This window comes from Paramormyrops kingsleyae, chromosome 16 (genome assembly GCF_048594095.1).
Source record: "Paramormyrops kingsleyae isolate MSU_618 chromosome 16, PKINGS_0.4, whole genome shotgun sequence".
NCBI classification, from domain to species: domain Eukaryota; kingdom Metazoa; phylum Chordata; class Actinopteri; order Osteoglossiformes; family Mormyridae; genus Paramormyrops; species Paramormyrops kingsleyae.
This window is the reverse complement of record NC_132812.1, coordinates 21,563,095-21,573,767: the sequence shown is the minus strand read 5'-3', so window position 1 is coordinate 21,573,767 and position 10,673 is coordinate 21,563,095. Positions and strand designations below refer to the sequence as shown.

General features: G+C 42.4%; 1 pseudogene; it reads right to left on the bottom strand.

Annotated features, from left to right (window-relative positions):
• Positions 1-4,565: 4,565 nt before the first annotated feature.
• On the bottom strand, positions 4,566-10,431 carry LOC111858336 (serine/threonine-protein kinase pim-1-like; annotated as a pseudogene).
• Between the last annotated feature and the right edge of the window lie 242 nt (positions 10,432-10,673).

Genomic DNA, 10,673 nt, shown 5'->3' with positions numbered 1-10,673 from the left:
CATGACATCATATGGAAAAATGAAAACTACAGTACTTCTTTTATTTTCTTTACATTACTTTGATAGGTCTATTTTGCCTTGAGGTAACCCGTCTGCTTCTGGGTAGCTTCCTGAGGCTAATGCTGCGTGCACAGAGAGTAGTGTTCTCTCAATGACAAATAGGCTATATAGACTCATCGAAGCTTATGACAAATTGCCAAAAACGAGCCAACGAGATGCGGCAGCGGAATTACATACAGTACTTTGAAAAGCCTTTGAAGCAGCTTGCTTTATTTTGAAAGAGTCAATAAATTTCAGTGAACAGTGACGCTGTCCGTTTAAATAACTGATACTTTATTGATCCCCGTGGGGAAATTGTTTTTACGCCTCCCTCAACTTGCTCTTTGAAGAGTAAGTTGTCCGCAAAGGGCAGTCACCTGTTGGGGCGCCCAGGGAGCTGGGGGTTAAGGGCCTTGCTCAAGGACTCACAGACGGGCTGAGGCTCGGTTTGAACCGGCAACCTTGTAATTACAGGTACACAGGCTTCGCCCACTGAGCCACACGCTGCCCCCATTATTATTACCGCATATTCATAAAATAAATCTACAAATGTCAATTAGATGATTGTACAAAACGCCCTCAGGCTGTTATAAGGATTTGGTGACAGAAACTCTTGTTATTTAGTTAAACTTCATTAAATCAGTTATGACACTATTCGGGTGCAGCCATTAGTTTATTTGTTTCCATGGTTGCACGTGGGGCACACGGTGCGAATTTAGTTGCAGTCTCCTGCATCCCCCCCCCTCATATTAATATTATTAAGGATAACTGCGTGTCTAACTGGCAGTTAATTTCTGTAGTGTGCGTAAATGACCGAAGGTGAGAGAAATAGGCCTATTATGTCTGGTTGCATTTATGTTTACAGCGTCATTATACTGTATGCAAGGTTAACTTTAGGATTTCTCTGCAGTCCTTCTGTTTAAATAACTAGTGAAGTAATTAGTGAATGCCTTATTCGCTTCTATCGTGTTGCAATGTGTAACTGAATGTTGAATTATATATGTAGGCTACATATGCATATAATCAGAATCAGAATCAGAATCAGAATCGGGTTTATTGCCAAGTACGTTCACACATACAAGGAATTTGCTTTGGTGGTTGGTGCCAGAGATGTGGAGGTAGATATATCAGCATATAAATATATAACATAAATAAAATGTACATGGGGTATGTTCAGGGTGGAATATATACATATGTAACATACTTGTGTTAGGATGGGGAAATGGGATTTGAGTGAGTGTTCCTGGCCTTATTGATGAGGCGGGCCGCGGTGGGAAAGAAACTGTTCTTATGCCGTGATGTTTTGGTCCCAATGGACCGCAACCTTCTGCCAGAGGGAAGAGTCCGAAGGAGTTTGTGACCAGGGTGAGAGGAATCGGCCATAATCCTTCCTGCTCTTTTCAGAGCCCTGGACTCGTACAGGTCCTGTAGAGGTGAAAGGTTGCAGCCGATTGTCTTCTCAGCGGAGTGAATGATGCGCTGTAGTCTGCTCTTGTCCTTAGCAGTGGCAGCAGGGTACCAGACAGTGATGGAGGTGGTGAGAATGGACTCAATGATGGCAGTGTAGAAGTGCACCATCATAGACTTAGGCAGACTGAACTTCTTCAGCTGCCTTAGGAAGAACATTCTCTGTTGGGCTTTTTTAGTGAGAGAACAGGTGTTCATCTCCCACTTAAGGTCCTTGCTGATCGTGGTGCCCAGAAAGCGGAAGTACTCCACAGCGGTGACTGGTGAGCCGAGCAGGGAGATGGGTAGAGGTGGGGCAGAGCTTCTCCTGAAGTCCACAGTCATCTCAACTGTCTTCAGGGAGTTGAGCTCAAGGTTATTCCCGTTGCACCAGGACACCAGGTGATCAATCTCCTGCCTATAGGCAGACTCGTCCCCATCAGAGATGAGTCCGATGAGGGTGGTGTCATCTGCAAATTTCAGGAGCTTGACAGACGGGTGGGTGGAGGTGCAGCTGTTGGTGTAGAGGGAGAATAGGAGGGGAGAAAGGACGCAGCCTTGCGGCGATCCGGTGCTGATGGTCTGGGAGATAGAAATATTCTTTCCCATCTTCACGTGTTGCTTCCTGTTGGTCAGGAAGTCTGTGATCCATCTGCAGGTGGAGTCGGGTACATGAAGGTCGGAGAGCTTGTCGTGCAGGAGGTTTGGGATGATGGTGTTGAAGGCGGAGCTAAAATCCACAAAAAGGATTCTAACGTATGTTCCTGGGGAGTCAAGGTGCTGGAGCATGAAGTGTAGGGCCATGTTGACAGCATCGTCTACAGATCTGTTGGCTCTGTAGGGAAACTGCATGGGGTCCAGCAGGTGGTCAGTGGTGGCTTTGAGGTGGCGGAGTACGAGGCGCTCAAAGGACTTCATAACTACAGGCGTCAAAGCAATGGGTCTGTAGTCATTTAGTAAATGTCCTGTGTTATTGTCGCGAATGGGCAGAGTTGATAATTGTACAATGTGTTATGTATCATGTGGTGCAGTGCTGTGTCTATATAAGTAATCTGTCGTGGATATGGATTGTGATGTGAAGAGAAAGGTCGCTATGTTTCATTTGTGATTTGAAAACTGAGAGTGTTATGAGTAGTTCGCTGCGAGTGCACTCTAACGATCCTCTGTTTACTTTAGACCACACACACCTGTAGAAAACCCCTGTGTCATGCGCGCGAGAACTGGATAAGGGATGTTGCGCCTGAGTTAAGCAATAAAGATTCTCCAGGATCCTGAAGTGGTGCTCTAGCCGACTCTGCAGAATATGCACAACTTGAATCAGACCCAGCGCCCTGGGAGAGTGACCCCTATCGTAGTCTCCACTACAGTGGTATTGTGGCTGAGATATAAAGACAAATTTTAAAAATCGGTTATAATGATCACCTGTTTATGGTGATCATTTTTACACTGACAGACATGATCACTAAATGCGGTTTCCAGTGGTTACAGGAAAAATAATATTAGTTTCTCTTTGTGCAAGTACTTTGGCCAACCTCTGTTGTTTTAAATGTGTTCTACAAATGATTCTTAATTTTTTCTCTGTTTTTGCATAAATATGACCTCGAAATGTATTGCTGAGGTTACTGTCACCTAACTGGGTGCCACCAGTTATTGACAACAATGAGTCACTGTTTTTTTCCCACAGTCAAATATGTAACATTGGATAAATTTCCCCAATAAATAAATCAATAAATGGAACATTTTTCTCTTTTATGCCATTTGTTTAACTTCTCTTTATCTAATCTGAACTTTATCTAGTTTGAAGTTACTGTGAAAATCTCTGAAAATGTTGAGGAAAATTGTCATGTAATTGTTGGCTTGCAAGCTGTACCTTTAACATCTCTACTGCTGCGTGCGCTCCACCTGTGTTGGTACCACAGCCTTAAGGACGATATTTTGGCAATGTTTTGGCGGGAGCTTCGGGGAGGGTGTGTATTGCTGGAGGGCCTTTTGTTTGATTGATGTGAGGGATGGGGGGTGCTGGGTGGTGCGGATGTGTGGTGGGGTGTTTTGGGTGATTGTCACATGCAGTGGGGAGCGGAGAGGATGTCTAGCGCCGTGGAATATGTCGCCGCGAACTCGAGTGGCGGGCTTCTCTCCTGTTTGACTTCTCGGTTGAGCGTGAAGTGGAGTGTAGATGAAGCAGTGTAGGTGCCGAACGTTGGGCTCTTCTTGGTGTTATTGCTTTGGGTGTAGACGGTGATCGGTGGTGTGGGGGGTGGTCTCATGTCAGCTGTCATGGGGCCGCCGATCTCAAATGTACCTTGCTTTGTTTGACCCTAACAATCCATTGAATGACAAGGTGAAAATCTGACTATAAACCTATAGTCAGATTTTCACCTTGTCATTCAATATATGTGTCCATATAAATATGAGTCCAGTTGCTTTCACCTCAAGCTTACAGTTTACTGTGTGTGGCTCAGCAGAACATGTGCATGGTATACCTATGGTTTGTGCTTATTTGGCTTAATAAACTTTGATATGATATGATGAAATGGCCTCACCTTCAACAGGACCTCATATCAGTGTTACACATATATTAAGATTAGGATTGTTTTCCTTGTACCACAACATGAGTAGCCCTTCATGCTGCCCTGACCCATCTGGAGCAGCAGGGGAGCTGTGCCAGACTGCTTTTTGTGGACTTCAGCTCGGCGTTTAATACCATCCTCTCACAACGACTGGTGTCTAAACTGGCAGACTTGGGACTTCCATCACCTACCTGCAGTTGGATACTGGACTTTCTGTCAGGTCGCTCCCAGAGGGTCAGACTCGGTTCCCACACCTCTCCTGCTCTCAGTCTCAACACCAGGTGTGCTCAGCCCACTCCTTTACACCCTCTACACACATGACTGTGTCCCCACTCTTGTTGTAGAGTGGCAACCAGTGTGACGTTTCCATAATAGTACAGATATTTCATACGAGTGCTTGCAAGGTGTACAGTAGCTTTACTTATATGAGAAAATTGAATCAGATAACACAAAGACAGTTTGATAGTGCTTGGATATGAGATCTACAAAAATTACAACAAAATACTGACATGTTTGGTGAGACACATTTTTATTTATTGATATATTATGATTTATTTTATTCATCAGCTTTCAAAAGCTTATTTGAAGCTTTCGCATGTCTAGGATAGTGGTGATAACAAATCCAACATGCTCCCGTGAGATGTCAAGTCAAGTATCTGGGCTATCTTTTTTCACCAGTTCTGAATAATGAGCTCATGGGCAGCATCATAGGTTGCCGGGTCAGTTGAGGTTGGGGGGCGCTCACTGCGGGGCTCATCTTCAACGGTGAAATGCCCAGTCTTGAAACGCGATATCCAGGTTTTGACAGTGCAGTATGAAGGACACTTCTCCCCCCGTGTTTGTGACATCTCAGTGTGAATGTCCTTTGCTGATTTTCGCCGGAGAAACAAAAACTTGATGGCCCGTAACTCCGACGACGTGAAACTTGCTTGTGCCTCTGCCATCACAGCTTCTCACTAAAAAAGAAAACAGTTTTATGAATTGCAAAGACCTGATATTTGCAGTTACATACTAAGATATTACCCTGACATATGCCCCCACACTCATTTTTCTATTTCAACTGGAAGGGGGCAAAGTCAGGAACTTCTCAGTACCCCCTTGTATAAGACACTTTTCTTTTTATTAATGAGTTAATACCATTTACAAGTAGCAAAAGGGAGCCTTATTGTAAAGTGGCACGTACATCTTTATTTCAGTGACAGATCAGCATTATTTAAGATGGCTGATGTCAGAGCACACTGTGATGTTTATGCCATCTGTCTCTGTGTACTCTCTCATGGTGGACACAGGAGTGAGAGACAATGTTCATTTTCTCTTACCTGCCCCAAGACTGATCAGTGCCTTCCACTGCCTTGCCTCAAAGGATGTTAAGTTTCTAAAGCAAAGAGCAACAATGGTTCCTTTACGAACGGTCGGCGAGGGTTATGAGCTACCTTGATGTAATGCAGCTGCTACATCATCTGTATGTTTTGTTTTCCTATTATTTTTAAATGAAAGATTAGTGAACCTTTCTAGAGGCAGAGACCCTGGTCAGCAGTGCTGAAGCCAAGGATGCAGCTCGATCTGCTCCATGGTAAGGCGATCTGCTGCCTTCCGCTTCAAGCACTGCCTAATTAGGTTGCGGCAGTCTGTGAGAGAATACATTGTCAGAGTCACATAGTTAGTCATAATGCAAGACTCCCTTTTGGGGGACTCGAGTCACGGGAATAAAGTAAGCTGCTCACCAGGAGAGACTGACGGAGGAAATTTAATGTGGCCTCGAATTGCTGGGGAAGGGCAGGTAGCCACACACCAGCTGGAATAATGTCACCCCCAGAGACCACACCATGCAGGGGCCAGCTCGGTATTTCTGGCTAAGGAACCACTCTGGGGGAGTGTAGTCCTCTGTCCCTGGAAGAACAAGGTGGAAATTTTTCATACAGCTGGGTATTTTTACTGAAGTGAGTCAGGTTAGGACCCCAGAATACAAATCCAGCTCCCATACTGGGAGTCTGATCACAAATCCAGACTTCTTGATCACTAGGTTACCCACTACCTGCTACTAAAACCTGGGTTAATTTAACAGACTTTTAATCAGCCTCTCTCACTAACCTGCAAATTCGGTGTACACCGAATCCCTCCAAATGTCTCCACAGCCAAAATCTATTAATTTCACCTGTAGAGACTGCATTTGTATGAGGAGGTTTTCCGGTTTGAGGTCTCGATGAAGCACATTATGTTTCTGGCAGTGGCTCAAGGCCTGGAGCACTTGTGCCACCACGTGTCTGGCCAGATCCTCTGACAGGAACCCTCCCTTTGACAAGCAGAATTGGAAGAGATCCTGGCAGGGATCTGGCCTTTCCAGAATCATAATGTACTCATCGAGCCCCTCAAACCAGTCAAGGAGCTTCAGCACGTTTGCACACGATGTCTCGGGGCTAACGTGCATCATCAGCGCCACCTCCAGAGGGATGGGGTCAAGTCCAGGCTATGAATGGGAGGGCAGAACGTACATATATTTAGGCAGAAATTCATGCAAATAAACCCAGCTCCATTGATGAAAACACTTACCACTTTTAGCTCCTCCTCATCCCTTTTCACATATTTTATGGCCACCTAGAAGGGGAAATATCACAAATTTAATGTAGTACATTTTGAGGAGGTGTCACCTTTTATAAATGTCTGTGACAGGCGTGAGAAGATGGATCTCTGGAGAGATATTACTATGCATATTGTGACAACACCATTTGGAGACTTACTGGGAAACCGTCGCTCTTACGAATTCTGGCATACACCGACCCAAAACCACCCTGTCCAAGCAGCACCCCCTGGTGGTAAAGGTCTTCCAATCTTTCTCCAACATTAGGCAGATAAACTTGAAAAAAAGAATCCATGCAGCACATTCTCTATGATAACACACATTCAGAAACTTCACTGTTAAATTTTAATGCATGCTACTTAAAGTTTATTACTGCATGTCTATCCTGGACTTGGGCCAGTTTATTCAGTATTATCATTAGTTTGCCTAAAAGATGCTGCAGTCAGAATAAGCTTGGTTTCAAAACCATCTCAGCTACGGTATGAAATCAGTCTGGTTTCAAGTTTGTTCCAAAATATTCACAGTTTTAATCAATCAATCAATGCATTTGTTTATTTAATTTGTACGTTTCCTTGCAGCAAGCTGTATTAAAGTATTATTACATCGCTTTTATTTGGTGTAATTCTCATTCTCTATCAAAGACAATCATCTTTTCATTCAAACCTTTGCAGGGTCTTTTGAAACTGAAATCACCATGCCACCACAAGTCGCTTTGGTACCCGGTTCTTTTGTTCTTCCATACTATGGACTTCGGTACTTGGTTCATCTGTACTTTCCTCTTCGGTACCCATTTTCCTCTAGAATAATTTAAAAGTTAAAATGGCCCTGGTTTGTGATTAATTGTTCCAGCTACATCCGGGCCACACATTTCTCATTTTCAAAACAGTTATTATTATTATTTTTTTTTTCTCAAACTCATCCAGAACACAACATTTTTTAAAATTTATTACAAAAACTCCAGTCATAAGAAAAATGTAAATGTTCAAAAGCATTGTAAGAAGCTTGTGTGGAATAAATTGTATATAAATTCAATATCATATGTATATATTTTTTTTAATAATAATGCATCATGCAACCTTTCAACACCACTACTAAGCCACATTTTGATATGTCAGGTAAATTATGTTCCTGCGGGTTTTACTGAGACTAGGGATGCAAATTATCGAGTAATTCATTAATCAATAGTTGTTTCATCTTATCGATCGATGATCGATTAATTGCTAAGCGGCAATTTTTCTATTTACTTCAAAATACTTCCACATATTGTGCATTTGGCGTCGTTGTCGTCATTGACCAACTTGAAGTGGCTCCATACTGCACTCCGTTTTGCCCTCTTCATCCTGTGTACCGTTTGTCTTTTATCTGTTGTTTTATCTGTTGTTTGCTTGTGTTCCCACGTGTGCGTCAAGTACGTCTGGCGTCAAGTGCGCCCCACGAGGACTGGCAAGGAATTATGGGTTCAAAATACAATTAATTGCAATTAATTAATTTTAATCGAGTAATTTCTTATCGACAATTAATTGATAACGATTAATTGCTTACATCCCTAACTGAGACCCATCATTTCTTAATGTTGCTGGCACTACGTGTGACCGGACACTGCAGCCACCCCTGCGGTCGCTGGCTAAATTGACCCACCTGATGGCATGCCCATTTATCTTGGTGTCTGTTGCTTTTTCAGACAGATGACTCTTCTGCACAGCCCCTACAACATATAAAAAGCACACAAAGCAAATAAAAAATAAACAAAAAATAATAACGGAATAAAATGCGTCTTTTCACTGAACTTCCTCTTGTTATTGACACCTTTCCAATTGATTGCCTTAGCCACACTGTCAGAAAAAAATATGTGCTAAAATGTTCCAAGTCAGATTTTTGGTATCTCTCCCCCACAACTGAAGCCAGCATCACCACCTGTGGAAAAGATAGACTGAATTAGTGAGATGCAAAGAACAAAGAAGATAGAGAGGGGTTCAAGTCATTGAGACAGTTAAAGGAGGGGTATGAATGCTTTTCTGATGCCATTTTAGCCAAATTACTTCATATCCTTCTCAAATCTTCTTCAGATCCTGACCAATTAAATGCTCTGATATCAAAATTAAAAATATCAGCCACCTGTTGAACAGGCAGGGCTGTAAAAACCTCCAATCATTAAGGTTACCTTTCCAGCTGTAAACCTAGCGGAAACACTGAAGACTCAGTAACACTACAGTAACGCTGGAAGCAAAATTCAATGAGAATCTGAATTTGAAATGAACGAAAAGTAAGAAACTGAAAAAAGGAGGGAATAATACACTTAATGTTTCATCTCATAGATAAAATACACTTTAAATCTAAATAAACATATTTTACACAGGCGTACAAAAATACTGCCGACACCTCATTCCACTTAACATCCTCAATAACTTCTAACACAAGCCAAAGCGGTCAGCGGCTCGGATAACGTTAGCTAGTGACATTGGCTAAGATTTAACACACAATGGATGGACATGTAGTAGTTTCGCGGAGATATTCACCAAACAAGCTCTCACCATAATCGCTAATTTTTACTTTAAGCCCACTTTCGTTTTAGTTATATTTTTTAATCGCATGGATAGGACTATATCAGCTATAGCTGTCAGCTCACCCTGTTAGCCTGTCTGACTAAAAGGACTACGGCTTCCATAATGTCAGTCAGTGTAAACTAAGTTAGAAAACTTAATGTTTGATAGAGATATTTAACAGACTAACATGATGTCAGTCTTAATATAGTTTCAAAATGCACTTACCAAGAACCACAAACAGATCATCAGTTTGCTGTGACTCTTTTGTTGACTATTAGTGAGGCGCACGCGCATCTGCGAGTTTCAGAAAAGCGCGGTTCAATTGTGGCGGGTCCAGTCATATTATTTTAAAGTAAATAAGGTATTTGAAAATATTATTTAGCAGTGAATTTGTATGTTCTTCCCCTGTCATGGTTGGGTTTCCTCCGAGTTCCCCCCACAGTCCGTAGGTGTGAAGGCGTGTGTCCCCGTCGATCGATTGGCGTCCCTTCCTGCGTTACTACCTACCTCGGAGATATTGAAAATGGATGGATAATTATTATTTATCCATTCTCTAAAATATTGTGTTTTATTCGTTCCGAAGCCGAAAGTATTTCCACCAAGTACACCGTAAATGACGGAGCGGCAAGGAATCTGCCATTGCCGTCTTGTTCGGCGATTAACCCCTCCCCCCGCCACAGGTGTTCCTCATTAACATGCAGGGAGCGACCACACCCAGAGCCGTTCACTACATTATTTTGATTTGTATTCAGGCAAAATAGTATGGTCGATACATGATATATGCTCGTTTATCTCTTGCTAAAGCGTCAGAATCTCTTTCGTTCGTTCGATAAAGTGCAGCTGTACAGTACTGTATAATCATAATGGTCCATGTATTTTATGTTGGTAATGCCTTAATGTGCTTTATCAATTACCATATGTAAGTACAGGATAATCACATTATATTTGAGGTCCGTGGGTGGTTTAGCTTTATCCGCGGCTTCGGCCATCTGCGGCTGGTCTTGTAACGTATCACTAATGTAATTATTTATCACTTAACACTACGGGAAAACTCATGCCCAAAATAACAGCCATATACAGAACATTTCACTGACAAAACAAACGGTTTTTTTCTGCTTACCACTTATATGCTTACTACTTATATAAAATTTGTACTCACCTTCCCGGCTCGCGCCTGCGTTCCCACCCGCTCGCTCTTCCCGCCTCTGGCTGCTTCCATCTCCAACGACATTTCACGGCCAGTTATGATATGCATCCGCGGTGAGTTTTGGCCTGGGGTACCTTTTATTTTCTAGATTCTAGGGGGAAATTGGCAAATTTAAATTTAAAGAAAATCAAAACGTTTCGTATATTTATTTAATTTCAATGTGAGAATATTTTAATAATAAAAAATAAGGCGGCCTATTTTTTACAGTGGAGGAACCTCTAACTGTGGTGATACAAGTGTATCTGAATAACTTATACGTAAATTTTACCATAGTGTATTTTCCCCATTAT